This window comes from Ambystoma mexicanum, chromosome 5q (genome assembly GCF_040938575.1).
Source record: "Ambystoma mexicanum isolate Mex_15411 chromosome 5q, UKY_AmexF1_1, whole genome shotgun sequence".
NCBI lineage: Eukaryota > Metazoa > Chordata > Amphibia > Caudata > Ambystomatidae > Ambystoma > Ambystoma mexicanum.
In genome coordinates this window covers 581,319,743-581,336,980 of record NC_090933.1, presented here as the reverse complement: position 1 = coordinate 581,336,980, position 17,238 = coordinate 581,319,743, and the positions used below count along the sequence as shown (strand labels likewise).

The following is a 17,238-nucleotide window of genomic DNA, read 5'->3' as shown; positions in this document are numbered from 1 at the left end:
TTTTAGAATAGCAGCAACTGATTGGGCATGTTTGTCGTCATTGTCGGTGAATCCGAGATTAAGGTCGCCCATGAGCAAAATTTGCGAGTGGTCTTTAGTGTTATTGGCTAGGATGCAGTTTAGGTCATCTTCGAAGGAGCCTAGTGACCCAGGAGGTCTGTAGACTACGTGTATGGTTAAAGTCCGGTTGTTAGAGAGGTGGAGTTTGGCAGTAAGGGTCTCACAGGATTGGTTGGGTGGAGCATTGGCGAGCCTGAGAGTTAGATTGGTTTTGTGGATGATGGCTAGTCCACCGCCTCTGGCGTTAGGTCTGTCAGCTCTGAGTATTTGGTATCCATCTGGTACAGCTATCATGAGGGCAGGCCCTGCAGCCTCGTGGAGCCATGTTTCGGTTATGGCTAGTAAGTCAAGATTCTCATTGGTTATTGTGTCGACAATCTCGGTGGCGTGGGCCACCATGGATCTGGCATTGATTAGTGACCCAGATAGTGATAGGGTGATTGGGATTTTTGTCTTAGGGGGAGGTATGATTGTAGGTACGTTAACCGTCAGAGTGTTTCTGTGAGTGGTATCAGGATGGTCAGAGGACTGTTTAAGGGAATTATATTGCTGTGTGCATTTGTTAGGTAGTTCTAAGGAGTTGGTGGTATTCCATATGGGAGTAGTGGGGCTTCTTCTATTGAGGTTTGTTTTGGGATCGTAAAGCCGTGGTAGTCTTGCTCGCAGTCTCATATTTCTGTCCTTAGGGGGGCATGAGGCTGGATCGGCAGAGCCATTGTGGCGAGAAGGCCTAGTAAGAATTGGAGTGTCAAGGTCCCTAGGATTATACTCATGATCATAGGTGTGATGCAGCAGGTAGTAGGTGGTTGCTAGGTGCAATGGTCTAGTTTGGGTAGGGCTACTATAAGCTTGTGCATTGATCAAAGGGAGGCATAGTTGGGCTAGATGCAGCAATCAATGGGTGACACAGTTAGGCTAGAAGCAGCAATCAATGGGTGACACAGTTAGGCTAAATGCAGCAATCAATGGGTGACACAGTTAGGCTAGATGCAGCAATCAATGGGTGACACAGGCTAGATGCAATAATCAAGGGGTGACACAGTTAGGCTAGATGCAGCAATCAATGGGTGACACAGTTAGGCTAGATGCAGCAATCAATGGGTGACACAGTTAGGCTAGATGCAGCAATCAATGGGTGACACAGTTAAGCTAGATGCAGCAATCAATGGGTGACACGGTTAGGCTAGATGCAGCAATCAATGGATGACACAGTTAGGCTAGATGCAGCAATCAATGGGTGACACAGTTAGGAAATGCGGGTAGGATAGCCAGAACACTGAAGTGAGGTGCTCTTACCAGGCCTCAGCATCCATCATCTGGTGGGGGGCGACGGTCTCGGCCGACGGTGCGGTGGGGGGGCTACTGCCCTCCCGATGCGGTTGTTGAGTGGAATGTCAAGATGGGATTGCTAAGTCAATAGTTGTTATGCTGTAAGGGGGTTTGCATTCCATTCATGTCGGCAAATATAGTGTTTCAGCGAGGGGATAGCTTGGGATTAATCGAGTTTCCAGGTAGGGGCGAAGGGGGTTAGCCTCGCCGCGCTACTTGCGCGTAACAGGCGCAGAACAGGCCTTTTCCTCGAGGGCCTTATCCGGTGGAGGGCCGGCTCTTCCGCCTGCCGGCGGTGGATTCTGGGCTTTACACTGGGATGTTGCCTAGCAACAGGGCCAACAGCCTCATGTTCATGCCGTTAAATGCCGTCGGCCATTTTGAGATCAGGCGCACATTGAGAACAAAGGTTTCCAGCTGATCGCATGCGTTTTCGTATGCCGGGGGTGCATCAGAGCTCACCTTAGGTGCCATTGAGTGATGGTGGGGTTTACAAACTGCATTTGGGTCATTCCCTTCTGGATGGGGGATGATACAGACTCCGGTCCACTTGCTGGGTGAGATGGTGTTCCGAGAAGCTGCTGTAGCTGCATCAAGATGGATGAGGCTGGGGAGGGGCTCCTGCCCGCTCCAGGGCTCACGATGGTTCTGTGTGAAGGGTCGCAGAACAGGCCTTTTCCTCGAGGGCCTTATCCGGTGGCGGGCTGGCTCTCCCGCCTGCCGGCGGTGGATTCTGGGCTTTACACTGGGATGTTGCCTAGCAACAGGGCCAATAGCCTCGTATTCATGCCGTTAGATGCCGTCGGCCTTTTTGAGATCAGGCGCACATTGGGAACAAAGGTTTCCAGCTGATCGCATGCGTTTTCATATGCCGGGGGTGCATCAGAGCTCACCTTAGGTGCCGGTGAGTGATGGTGGGGTTTACAAACTGCATTTGGGTCATTCCCTTCTGGATGGGGGATGATACGGACTCCGGTCCACTTGGTGGGTGAGCTGGTGTACCGAGAAGCTGCTCTAGCTGCATCAAAATGGATGAGGCTGGGGAGGGGCTCCTGCCCGCTCCAGGGCTCACAATGGTTCTGTGTCGAGGGTCGCAGAACAGGCCTTTTCCTCGAGGGCCTTATCTGGTGGAGGGCCGGCTCTTCCGCCTGCCGGCGGTGGATTCTGGGCTTTACAGTGGGATATTGCCTAGCAACAGGGCCAACAGCCTCGTATTCATGCTGTTAGATGCCGTCGGCCATTTTGAGATCAGGCGCACATTGAGAACAAAGGTTTCCAGCTGATCGCATGCGTTTTCATATGCCGGGGGTGCATTAGAGCTCACCTTAGGTGCCGGTGAGTGATGGTGGGGTTTACAAACTGCATTTGAGTCGTTCCCTTCTGGATGGGGGATGATACGGACTCTGGTCCACTTGGTGGGTGAGATGGTGTTCCGAGAAACTGCTGTAGCTGCATCAAGATGGATGAGGCTGGGGAAGGGCTTCTGCCCGCTTCCGGGCTCACAATGGTTCTGTGTGGAGGTTCGCAGAACAGGCCTTTTCCTCGAGGGCCTTATCCGGTGGAGGGCCAGCTTTTAATAACCCAGAATTCCCTCCTTGCATGGAGAAGGGCTCATACCAGAAGTGGGAAGAGGCCAGATGTAATATGATAGGAGACATGTACCAGGCCCAGGAAATGAGGTCCTTTGAAGAATGCGCAGCTCGACCAAACCACCAAGGATAGATATAAATATGAACAATTACATCACTGGCTGTGATCCCCACAGATCAAACATGCAGCGACAAGGGAACTAACCCTATTCAAATCATATATTATGACACACGCAGGCACAAAGACATTTGTTTCAGACACCTATAGGTTCCTGAATGCCCAATCAGAAGAGGTCAAATGGCAATACATAAAAAGATGGGAGAACACACTCAGGGACACCTACTCAAAGGATCATTGGGAACACATATGGGGGGCAATGCCCAAACTCACAAGGGCAATCCAGACCAGGGAAATGTGGACGAAGATACTCGTACAATGGCACTACACTCCAGAAAGACGCCACACAATGTACAGAACATCCTCAAATAAATGCTGTAGAGAATGCGGAGGAGTGGGGGACTGGAGACACATTTGGTGGGTTGCCCGGCCATTCAACAATTCTGGGGTGACGTCAAAACTCAAATGCAGTCAATGTTTGCAGGAGCGGAGGGACTGGAGGAAGAGGTGTGGTTGTGCCGACTCTGGGACCCCAGAGAGAAACTACTGACCAAGACACAGAGATGCAACTTCATGGCACTGCTAATAGCGATATGGCTGGCTATAGCCCAAAAATGGAAACAGAGAACTCCACCTACAATATTTGAATGGTTACAAAGAGTGCGGTCAAACATGTTAATTTTAATGTTAAAGGTATTTGTATAGCGCACTGTCACCAACAGAGTTGGTCTCCAGGCGCTCAGGCGGATCTGTAAACAAAAGGTGGACGCGGTGGGTTAGTGGGTGAAGAGGGTGTAGGAAAGTGAGAGGTGGTGTACTGTTGCAGCTTCCGTTCGGTTTTCACTGTGCGCTGAGCTTGGGTGTGCAAGTAGGATCGAAGCGGGTCCTCGCGTGCTGTTGTTGCGATCTATGTGTTAGTTGTTTGTTGTTGCGGTGTGGTGAAGGCCGTGCGGTTTGCTTTGAGAGAGGTGGTTGTGTGGGTTTTGTGTGCATTAAGTAAGCAGAAATTAGAGGTTTTGGTTAGTGGGTTGTATGTCTCATAATCCCTATAGTTTAGTTTACGTGTCAGGTAGTCATATTGGGTTGGTATATTCTCTCTCTAGGTTTACTTGATTGTCTAGCTTTTATGGTGATACTGTGGCTGGATTAGCAGATTAATTGGCATAGTACCCCTGGTTCGGTGAGCATTGTACCTAGATCGATAGTGGAGTTTTATTATCATTAACCAACTTCTTTCTATCTATTTACTGTCAGTAGTCCATTGGGTGGTATAACTTCTCTTCCCTTTCCTGACTGTCTAGTATCAGTGCCGGGGGATGAGGTTGGCCTCAAGCTAAGTTATTGAGCTTGGTACACCCAGGGGGCAGGCATAATCCTGTTTATGTAGTGGAGATATATATCTATCCCCGTTATTTCCTATGTATTACTGTTTATGGTCCATTGCTGCCTGTGCCCTCAAGGGTTGCCAGGTGCCATTGCTGAGTCATACCTTGCTCTCCCTTCCGATTGATCTGTGGGTCTTCTTGTTATGATTGGTGAGGTTGGTGAGGTTTGTTTTTAATAGATAATGAATATGTTACATGTGCATATATCCTTATTTTAATAAGGGTTGATGATTAGGGGAGTCAGGGTAGGCTCTTCTCCCAGCCTAGTTCCTCTCTGTATGTCCTTATGGGCATTCGTTCTGGTTATGGGGTGAAGAGCCATGATTTGAGGAGTTTCCTGAATTGTAGGTGATCTCTTGTGTTCTGTATGTTCTTTGGTAGTTTGTTCCAGGTTTTTGGGGCGAGGTGGGAAAAAGAGGGTCCTCAGAGTTTTCTCTTGTTGTATGATTTGGGTTTCAAACGGATGTCGCTGCTGGATCTGAGTGGCCTTGCAGGCAGTGTGATGTACGTTTAGTTTTCTTCTGATGAACTCTGCACCTTGGTCGTGGATTGCTCTGTGGGTTATGCACATTGATTTGAACTTGATCCGGTGTTTGATTGGTAGCCAGTGTAACGTTTTCGCCGCTGGTGTGATGTGTTCTCTTCAAGGTAGTTTAAGGAGCAGTCTGGCCGCTGCATTTTGTATGGGTTGGAGTTTATTTAGGAGTCGTTCTGGGAGGCCTAGATATAGGCTGTTGGTGTAGTCTAGGCTGGACATGATGAGGGCGATGACGGCAGTTGTTTTGTTGGTGAATGAGAGGAATGGTAGGATCCTTTTAACCGATCACAGGAGAAAAAAGGATTTCTTGATTAGGGTGTTTACTTATGGTTCTAGGGTGAGTTTGTTGTCCATCAGGACTCCCAGGTTTTGTACAGTTGATGATGGGGCTGGGGTTTCACCAAGTTCAGTTGGCCATGGAATGTAGAGGTTGTCTTTTCCGCTTTTTGTGATGATCATTATTTCTGTTTTGCCTGGGTTGAGTTTGAGGTAGTTTAAGTTCATCCAGTTGTATATTTCACGAAGGCAGTTCTCTAGTGTTGCGTTGTCTTCTTGTAAGTCTTGGAATGCATTACGTATAATATACAAGGGGAACGTCAGAAATTCAGAACAGACTGGCCGTTGAGGGACGGAGAGGTGGAATTAAACGTATCTGTACAAGATGAATATGCCAACTGGAGTTTGTGGCAAAAACAGTACAGGAAGCAGGTGCCCTTAGGGTTTTGGAGTCGGAAGCTGTCTGAAGTTGGTGACATATATATTCCGTTTGAGAAGCAATTGTTAGCCTGTTATTGGGCACTTGTGGATTCAGAACAAATGATGGTGGGTCACGAGGTATTGATCCGACTGAAAATACCAATCATGCAATGGGTACTGAGCTCCCCTACAACACATCGAATTGGGCATGCACAAGAGGGTAGTATCATCAAATGGAAATTGTACATTCAAGATCGGGCCAAGACAGGAAAGGGTGGAGTAGCACAGTTACACAAGCAAGTGGCAGAGGCTCCGTTAGCAGATCTGGAACCTGAAGGAGAGCTGATGATTGGTGAATCTCCAGTTAGATGGGGAATCCCATATGGAGAGTTATCGAGTGAGCAAGTTGAACATGCCTGGTTTACTGATGTCCAGCCAAATATGTGGGAGTAGAGCGACACTGGGAAGCGATAGCCTATAATCCCAAATTGAAAAAGGTGTTAACCACCTCTGGCAAAGGGAAGAATAGCCAATTTGCAGAATTGTATGCCATGTAAAAGGCTCTGAAACAGCAGACACCCGGGAGTTGTTATATTTATACGGACTCATGATCCGTTGCAAATGGGTTGGTGGTGTGGCTACCTACCTGGCAAAAGAATGGATGGAAAATCCATACAAAAGAAGTATGGGGAAAATAGTTATAGCAAGACATTGCTGAGATGTTAATGCATACTACAGTAACTGTGGATCATGTAGACGCACATTGTGCAACAGAATCATCAGAACGGTGGTTCAATTCTGTTGCATTCGAACATGTAAAGATTTCGATCATGGAAGTGAGGGCTGAGCAAGAGGATTTGGAGGGGATTGCTAAATGGGCCCACCAGAAGAGTGGACACCTTGGAGAGAAAGCTACTATCAGGTGGGCGCAAGACAGAGGAATCAGCATTCCGTTAGAGGTTGTGAAAACAATCATTCTACAATGTCCCACGTGTCAACATCTGAAGCAAAGGTCTATTCCACATATAATTCACGGCACATTGAAGCGGGGTAAATTGCCTGGACAGATTTGGCAGATCGATTATATCGGCCCCATGCCCATTAGCCGAGGATGTCAATATGCATGTACTATTGTAGACACATATTCCGGTTATTTAATGGTGTTGCCATGCAAAAGAGCCACCCAATTAAACACAATTAAATTATTAGATCAGGTGGCTGTGAATTATGGTATTCCCTTACAGACTTAACGTGACAATGGGTCCCACTTTAAAGGAAAGTTGGTTTTAGACTATTGTCAGGAAAAAGGAATCAAATGGATCTTTCATGTCTCCTATCACCCTAAGGCTTCCGGGCTAATTGAGAGAATGAATGGATTGTTGAAAGCACAGTTGCGCAAAACATGCGAGGGTACCTTGAAAGGGTGGCGAGAACGTGTGCTAGATGCAGTTCAAATACTTAACAACCGTCCCATTGCGAATAGTGCGACTCCATTAATGCACATTTTGATGCCAGCCTTATAATTCAGAACCAATAAAGCTGTGGAAACTCTGTTATATTGGGAAATGTCTCCAGGAGCGCTAGCTCTTTATCGTTCCACTCCTGAGTCTTTTGGGGTGGATTTGCATGCAAGGGAAGAAATCCGACTTGAACCCAGAGGCATTGTTGTAATTGACACGGGAATCAGGGTGCAAATTCCATCTGAACATATGGGATTAATTGCCCCTGTTTCTGGACTAGCCCTGAAAGGCATTCAAGGGTTGGGAGGAATAGTGGATGCAGATTATCAGGGAGAAATCAAGGTAATTCTCATAAACAGTGGAGAAAATATTGAGTGGCCCAATTGATATTAGTGCCTGTAAAATTATCCATAGTGAGGAAAGGAGAGCCACCCACAGTATTGACTATTCGGGGGGACAAGGGTTTTGGCTCGTCAGATGCAATGGTTCCAGGTGCTTAGGTATTGGTCGAAAAACCTAATGGTCAGCCCGTTCCGGTGGATGTGATTGCAGCATTAGATGATCAAGTGATTCTCGTGATGGAACCTGGGAAAAAGAAATGGACTTCCCATTGACAAATGTTATTTACCTGAGTGATGTACTCTGCTGACATCTTGTTTTTGAATTCTGATTTTAGATCCTGTGTATGCTGAGTGCCTGTGTGAGGCACGGCGGAGTGTCTTTGGGAGTGTCCGGGGACATGTTGAAGGAAAAAGTGACAAGTGTCTCCATACTGCCGATGGAGTCAGGGGATCTGGATCAAGACTGATATGCCTGTTACCCCATTGGAGCCTGATGATGCGTCTATTGCGGCATATCACAGTGCCGTGAGGAAACAGCGAGGTCAAAAGCATAATGCCTTGCCCCTTACTGCTCTTTCTATCTCTGTGGTTCAAAATAACTATCCCGCCCTCGTCGGGCAAATTGAGACTATATGGGTATATCTGGCCAAATGGGTATTCTGTATGTCGGACGTGCATGACTACGCGACTTAGGTTTCCATCTGCCTCGTAGCGATACCAACACCTGTCCCGGTGCTACAGCATTTATTCAGGGTCTTGCATAAGGATTCTTTGGTTGAGAATTCCGATGTACAGAGTTCCTTTTCAGTGTATGAATATTGTAAATTCTGTGCGGACACAGACTGCAAATGGAGAAATATGACAAGCATTATTACTCACAATATTGCTCCTGCTGATGTCTGCTATCAAATGACTTGTGATGCAAACTTTGTCGGTAAATGTCAACAGCTCACTTTGGACAGATATGAGAAAAGAACGGATTTTGAGCAACGTTTGTGTGCGTGACCGACATCTGTTTGTATGGATGTTTCTAACAATGGGCCTCATTCCGAGTACGGCGCTAACCAATGGCGCTATTAACGCCTTGGTTGACGCCGTACCCGGACCGGCAGCGCCTTGGTGGATGGCGGAATTACCGCCCCATTCCAAGGGTGGCGGGGCGGTAATTCCCCAATCCCCATTCACCCTTCCCCATTCCCATTTTTGCCCCATAGGGCATAATGGGAGTGGGGAAGGCGTTAATTACGCCACCGTAAATTACGGTGGCGTAATTAACATCAAGGTCCCTTAGCGCCATGGTTTTTAACACCTGCTAAAAGCAGGTGTTAATACCTCCATGGCGCAAAGGGAACTCGGAGTATGGCGGTAAGGGATTACCGCCACCGCTCTCGTTAGCGGTGGCCGCTATCCCTTACCGCCATACTCGGAATGAGGCCCAATATGTTGTATCATTTCACTGTTTTAACTGCTAGCCACCTGAGCCATGTGAAACCTCCTGCGGGTTGGTTATTCTCCTGTGCGAACCAAACCTATTTATATATTCCTGCTAATATTTCAGGTGGTCCTTGTACTCTAACATGCCTTGGATTGATGCTGTTTCCCCTACGTTCTGCTGTTCGGCCGGCTACGCGATCCACCTCTTACACCGCCCTATCACCTGACTGTAATTCTGATGTCCATTTGTTATCTGAAACCGAAGTGTTGGCGTTAGCTGTTTCGTTAGTTGGGATTTGGGGGCTGGCCACTGGGGGATATAAAAGCATGATTAAATTAGTTTGCCTGGTAGTTAAAGGGCTTAATAAAACTTTGCAGGCATTGGCCCTCATTACAAGTCAGGCGTTAAGGGTTTAACGGCGCCGTCGGCGCCGTTAACCCTTAACGCCTGATTCACACTTTAACGCCTGCTTTTTGCAGGCGTTAAAGTCCAAGGCGCTCAGCGACCTTGGTGCTAATTACGGCAACGTAATTTACGGTGCCGTAATTAGCGCCTTCCCCATCCCCATTATGCCCTATGGGGCAAAAATGGGAATGGGGAAGGGCAAATGGTGAATGGGGCATTACCGCCCCACTCACTTTGGAATGGGGCGGTAATTCCGCCATCCACCATGGCGGAATCCGGCATGGACCATGGTGCTAATAGCACCATGGTCCACCGCCGGACTTGTAATGAGGGCCATTGACTGAGCTATTGTTAGATGATAAGAATTTTAGGAAGGCTATTTTGCAAAATAGGGCAGCTATCGATTATCTGTTTTTGAAGCATAATGTAGGGTGTAATGCTGTGGAAGGGATGTGTTGCTTTGACTTGGAAGATCGTTCTTGATCCATTGAAGATCATATTAATGAGTTGATAGGTCTGGTTGCCCGAGTGACCCAGGACAAAGACGGGGACTGGTGGGGTCAGATGTTTTCCTGGATTCCCGAAGCATTGCGTTAGGCTTTGGTTTGAATTTTTGGTATTTTTGCTGTTTTGGTTTGTTATTGTTGTTGTATATCCTGTATTCCGAATTGATGGCGTTTGTTTAACAGGTCCTGGGAACCTAATTTTTCGCCCATTGGGCTATGGTAGTTGATTGTCCAAGGGGTGTAGTGTATTGCCTGTGTGAAAATGAGCCAAAAAACATGGCGCCCATGCACGGCCATCTTGGACATTCACTTCCATTTACCGCAATAAAGCAGAAATGAAAGCCTATGTTTTCGTGGGCTTAGCATGTAAACATGTATTTCTGCAGCAGAGACAAGGTCACATATTGATGTAACTGTGGAGAATAGTTGTTTTATTGTCTGCTGAAGGACAAGCCAGAAAGGGAGTCGGAGCGCTCTGCAGGTGCAGTGATAATGGGTACTGGGAAACGAAAGCAAGGAAAGAAGTTGGGTTTTTTCCGCTTCTAGCTGTAATATTCCACTCTTTGCTCCTCGTGCTTATTGTCTGCTCTTCGGTCGAGGGCTGTCTGGTAACCCATGATGGGCGGGGATCGAAAGTAGCCCCATAAAGAGAAGAGGTATTCCTCTTGGAAAAGCAGTTAGAATATGGACCCCGATTGATGCAGTCTTGCTGAGAGGGAGGACGCTCTGCTCCAGACTCTGTTATTACAAGTGATCTCTTTGCCTACCTGCTGTGGGACTAAGCAGTGTTGTGCTGGCCGGGATGAAGGTGTCTTCTGCAACTATCCTATTGGTGATCCTCTTTTTCTATGTTTATGTATAACTAATTATGTGTTTATTTTACTTTATGTATGTTATGAGTGAATAAAGGGCCTATAACGAGCCATTTATATTATTATCATAACTAGCGTTTTATGTGTGATTCTGAGTCCAATAACTGATTTTGTGAGGGTCCGGGGGATGTGGTTATGAGGTCTCCGGACGTGGCCAAGATAAAGCAAAACACATGGTGATGTCAAACTCTGTCCTGTGGCCAACATTCAAACCATCTAGCCCTGGCACTTAAGATTTCTTCAATGATTTAAGAGCAGACAGTACCTCCTCATACTGAAAACAAATCTTTTCCAATATCTTACTCCTTGAAAATCATGCATTTACGTTTTATTGCACAACCCCAGTCTTGATTTTCTGTCTTAATTTAGGAATCCTATGCAGCCTTCTTAATAAGTGTCCTATTAGTTTTAGCATCCAAGATATTATTAATACCGCTACAAAATGTTTGTGAATGCTTCTTGGTTAATATTTTCAGGATGTTAGTCCATCGTTCATAGGATCTTCTTTGCCTGTACAATTTTAGTCAATTGAAAACATTTTAAAAATCATATTTTATTTTGTTTCATACACCACATCTTCATTTAATAGCTTCATGTTTATTTCTTTACTGCATAGCTTTTTCTTTTTCATTTATATCATAATCATGGGGCAGATATTTTTTTCTGAAAAGCTAAGCATTTTTTGTTGTTGATTTATTATGACATTTTCAATCCAACAGAAATTTTTTCGGCATATTTTTGTAGATCAAATCCTATTTCTACATGTGGATTAATACAATTGATATTTTCCATGATGCCATGCATGTATCGCGAAAATGCTATCAGGTTTTTGTTTGACCATTCTATTCTCGAACCATGTGCATTTAGTTTATTTTTCGCCTAACTTTAATGTTCCATCCTTACCACCTGCACGGAGATGCAACTTCAATGTTGAGTATGCATGATCGCTAGAAACAATTTTTGTTATCTTCAACAAATGGCATTTTTCAAAATCTGTTAGATTTACAAAATAGTAATCTATAGTCCATTTTGCCCCAATGACAAAACATGTATATTGACTGGGCATATCACCTTCAATTCATCCATTTAACATTGCCATTCCTCAATTAGCAAACAATTGTGTCCAGAATAAATACATTTTGTTCGCTTTTTTTTGCAGCATCATATACTATTTGGACAAAGGAGTCTTTAGCCATTTGCAGAACATCATATTTCCCATCACATTTCACATTAAGGTCCACTCCACGTAAAATAAAGGACCCCAGTTCTAAGTCTTCCCACATTTGAAGGTGTTTTGTCTCGTAGATCACCATTCTTCAATATTGTTTTCTTTAGCATCTTTGCCTTTTATTTCGTGCTTGTTTATTTTTCAGTTGTATTTGCTCTACTAGGTCTTACCTACCTAAATCGTTCTCAATTACTTCAACCTTTTGGTTATTTGTACTTTTCACAGCTAGATCTTCCTTGACACTCTTACTTAGTGATTTCTTGCTCCACTCCTGAGCTTTTTTCTTTTCAAATTTACATTGCTTTTTTCTTTTATTTGTTTTAGCCTCCGTCAACGCCCTTTTCGTTTTCTTACCTCCATCATATGATTGAACTTTGTCCACAGTCAGGTCCTTACTCAATATTGTCATTTCCTATTTATTCAATAAGTCCAGTAGATCGGTGATGGGGCTAGGTGGAAAATCCCTCTCTTCCAGAGGGCGGGGCGCCTGCCGATGGTTCCCCAGATGCTTGATCTACTAATGGCAAATCAGAATCTTCTGATATTTGTATTGCTGTTTTCAGGAGTTTATTGCATATACTATACACTGAGTCCAGAATCCTGCCTTGCTGTTCTACATCGTTTTTCAGTTGCTTATAAAGCTTGAACTGTGCTTTCAGCACTGGATGTAATTCTCTGAGCATCAAGGGAGTTGGCATTTTAGGACTTCCTGCAGTTTGATTGTCTTCATATGGGGGTAAAAATGAAGGGCTTTGGGGAAAAGGCGCCAAAGGGCCTCATTACAAGTGTGGCGGTCCGGAATTATGGGTGCCGGTCGCACCGTCGAGGCACCCATTTCCAGACCGCCACACTACAACTCAGCGTGTGGGGGCCGTTGCACCCGCAGGTCTGAACTGCTGGGCGAAACGGCACCCGCCTGCAGAGCTTCCATGGAAGCACCGGCACTGTTAGCAATGGTGCAAGTGCTTCCGTGTCCCCATTCCCATGGAGTCCTATGAGGTTCCATGGGAATAGAGACTAACATTTTCCGGCACCTGACTTCCCGATCCGCCGGGACTTGTAAGGTCCCAGTGGCACTGGGAAGTCAGGCGCTGGAAAAGTGTTACGAGTCTGGCAGCAACCCACTGGAAGCACTGGCATGGTTACCACCAGACTCGACTCTAATCTGGTTGTGTTTAATGGTCCACTTAACATCACGCTATTCAGTAGAGCTTCCATGTCTAAACAGGTGACTACATCTACATTTCTTTTTACTTTTAGTGGGCTGTTATTTGCCCTTAAGCACTGAGCCTCTAGTTCCATTAGCACTGGCACTACATTAAAATCTTGCTGTGCTTTATTAATTGGCATTGGATCATTTTGCACCTGCCATTCCTGCCAGCATGCATTTTAAAGAAGAGGGGATGGAATGGTGTCTTCTAAAAAAGTTGGTTTTGTACTTGGGCACTTTCAACATTCACTTCCATCTCAGAAGGTATTTCATTTGAACCCAGCAAGTCCTTAGCACCTCGTACTGTTAATTAACTCAGTTTCATTGTTCTCTACCTCTTCCTCCACTGTAGATTCAGGGCAGTTTAATAGATTATACAAATCAAAGGGGGGTCTGGGAATCTCTCTACCAGCACAAACACAGCCCATTGACCTGTTCTTGGGTGGATGGCCCCTGGGAGAGTCTCAACCAAGTTTTTAGCTCACTGTCCCTTTCACAGAGGAGAAATATCCCTGCATATCAGTCTTTGTCCTGCCCATGGGCAGTCCAGCACCAAAATGCTAGGCAATTATTCTCTGAACAAGAGTACTAACAGCAACCCCATACACGTGTTTCAGCCTTCTTGGGCATTATCAGTGAGGTGGAACTGTGCCTCTCTGAGAACTGTGAGCAAGGGGTCCACGTCTGGATTCCCCTGGTAACTTAGGGTGAGACCCAAAGTTACTTAATATGCTAATCAAAGGGGGTCTGGGAGTCTCTCTACCAGCATGAACACAGCCCATTGACCTGTTCTTGGGTGGATGGCCCCTAGTAGAGTCTCAACCAAGTCTTTAGCTCACTGTCCCTTTCACAGAGGAGAAATATCCCTGCATGTCAGTCTTTGTCCTGCCCAGGGGCAGTCCAGCACAGAAATGCTAGGCAATTCTTCTCTGAACAAGAGTACCAACAGCAACCCCATTCACGTGTTTCAGCTTTGTTGGGCATCATCATTGAGGTGGAGCTGTGCCTCTCTGAGACTGATATGCAAATGGATATTTCCAATCTGTGACAGGTACAGTGAGCTAAATTGTGGCTGCAGACCCTAGAGTGGGTACCTTCGCAAAGAACAGGTCATTTTTGCCGTGTTCGTTCTCGTAGAGGAGCGCCCATGACACATTTTTGATTAATAGATTATACCATGCCATTATACCACCTTTGTTAAAATGTGCTTGTTTCTAAAATATTCTTGTCTGTGATTGTACCTATTTGGTCTTTTAAAAATTGAACGTTTATGTACTTTTTATTTATACCTGCAAGCTGCCTCTGGTGATGGCAACAGGGTTAAAGAGGAACTGATGCCATCCATGTCAAAGGTCATGTGACATCACTTCCTGTGATATCAGGTGTCTGATTTTGGTGAATGGATGTCCCTGGTGCAGAAGTACAAGACTAACACACAGGTGGCATGATCGTTGGCATAAACGTTTATTTAATCAAAATAAAGAGGAAACCTATCAAGCCCTAACTCTAATAGAGGTTTCCCTGCCTCAACGAAGAAAGTCCAAGAAAATGAAAATAATTCACTGTTACGTCTCAAAATGCCTACTTCAGTCCCTCACACTTGAAACTAATACTGAAGAGATAGTGGAACTTTCTTGGTCCAGATGAATGGCTTCCTTCTTCTGGACAATGGATTATAGTTCCAATTGCAGGTGGGAACGTCACCTGAAAGAATGATTCCCTTCCCCAGGTCTCAATTCCTTCCCAAGATACCAACGTTCCAGTTTGTAATGTTGTAAGGTTCTCAGTTCCAACTCAAAAGGTAAAGTTCCAATTCAAACATCGTTCCTTATTTGCCCAAAGTTTTCTTCACTATTGGGTTCCTGGATAATGGGTCCCTTCTCCAGGTATCTCGTGCTAAATACTTTCACTGTGTCAGGGTAATGACTCCTTTCCCTGGGTTTTCTTCTGCTTGGCTTCACGGTACACAACACCAAGGGTTATGGTTTCCTTCCCCTGATCTCTTTTGGCTTCATGGTACATAATGCCAGGGGGTGTGGCTTCCTTCCCCTGATCTCTCTCAGCTTCAAGCTACGCAACACAAGGGGGTATGGCTTCCTTCCCCCTGATCTCTCTTGGCTTCACAGTGCACACCAGGGGGTGGGAAGTATGGCGTCCTTCCCCTGATCTATCTTGGCTTCACTGTAATAGGGGGAATGAGTCCCTTCCCTGGGCCCTTCTCAGGCTCTTTACCACAGTTCACGAAGGCTAGGGGAATGCCTCTCTTCCCCAGGCACTACTCAGGCTCTTGGTCACAGTTCACGAAGGCTGGGGGAATGACTTCCTTCCACAAGCTCCTTTTCAGGCTTATTATTTTGGGTGTGGGTCTCGGACCTGTGTTAGCAGACCCTATTTATTTTCTTGCCAGGTAATGCAACGAGGGAGAGTGATTGGGATGACCTTCCTATGTGGATGTGGGCCCCATACCCTTGTTGCTAGATCTGTGTCACTTCCTTGCCAGGTAGTGCTTCGAGGAAGAGTAGTTGTGATGACCTTTTACTTCCGTTGCGGGTCCAAGATCCTTCTCTCTTCTTTATATCTTGTTAGGGATAGACCTGGTTCACTATCCTGTCAGGTACTATCATGTCTCAGATTACTTAAGGCATTCTCTAAAGTTAGGTATGGGTCCCCAACCCTGGTTTCCAGGCTTCTCTTGTCCTGCTCTCTTCCTCCAACAGCCCTTGTACTTTTGGGTCTCCGTCAGGTCTTGTTAGCTGGTTGCAAGCACTTCTTTTTGCTCCGCTCGGCTTCTCCCACTCTCTTTCTGCTTGCGCGACTACTGCAGTGACTGTGCAGCGTTTGGTGTTGCCGAGTATCGCCACGACTGCGCAGCCCGATGGCTCCGCTCCGCTGGAATTCCCCTCTTTCAGCTCTCTTGTTGGCCAAGGTACTGCAGACTTCTTTTCTCTCTGCTCCATTTGCTTACACAGAGTCCAATAAGAATCAGGTGAACACTAGACTGCTCAATAGTGTTTCCAGGAGTACTCCTCATGCCTGCACACTTCCTCCTCATCCCAGTACTTTTCTCCATAGGGTAGTGTGGTGAATCCTAAGGAGCCTCACAAAAACCCTACCTAAGGTCTCCTCCCAGGTGGCTGAGGAAAGCAGACTCTTCCGGATCCTGACCATGGGGGCGGTATTGTCCGTGATGATCACCTGGCAGGAGAAGGGCCTCAGGAGAACAGGAAGACTTTGTGGCATGAGAAGCAGTATTTTTGTTCCTCAAGGAAGGGAATATCATTCATACCATAAAAAATATAATTACTTGTCAAACAGGGCTTTTATTCTCTCAAATAATGTGGGTGAAGACAATCATTTTTTTAAATATATTTTTATTTATTTTTTAAGGTCAAACAAACACACTACAACTGTTTCAAAGTATAGAAAGCATCATATTCCAACACATTTTCAAACTCCCCAACTCTCCCCTCCCCCTTTAAACTAGAGCCGGTTCTCACATATTGTTTACGGGAACATCATTGGGTGGCACACTACTTAGACAGCCATCAATCGGGTCCTCTGTTTCGTTGTCACCCTGATGAGGGTTTGCCAACGAGGCCACGAATTGCCGCCAGGCCAGCAGGGGCCCTGCTTCTTCTTAGCCCCCCCTGGTGACCGTTTCAAACCAGACTACGGATTCAGCTTCCGCCCACCTCAAGAGGTCTGTCCACCATAACTCCACCCTAGGTCTGTGGGCCGCCTTCCAGCCCATGGCGATCCTACGTTTGGCCAAGACATAGGCCAGGTCCTTCATCTTGCTTATGTGTTTCAAATGCCGGGGTCTAGGGAATAGTCCAAGCATGCATGACCAGGCCGATTCAACATCCAGCACCACCCCCCAGCCAGCCAGTCTCGTCTTGACCTCGTTCCAAAATCTATGCACCTCCGGGCAAGCCCAAAACATGTGTAGCAGTCCCGCGTTCACCTCCCCACACCTGGGGCATTGCTGCATAGCTGATCCCCCAAACTTTGCAATCTTCCCGGGGGTTAAGTAAGCCCTGTGGGTAACATACAATTGAAGCTGTTG

General features: G+C 46.2%; 1 protein-coding gene across 1 annotated transcript in view; it reads right to left on the bottom strand.

The window, feature by feature from the left end:
• Positions 1-17,238, bottom strand: part of LOC138497518 (acyl-protein thioesterase 1) — a 1,189,877-nt gene that overhangs the window by 342,715 nt on the left and 829,924 nt on the right. The gene's annotated exons all lie outside the window — the stretch shown is intronic.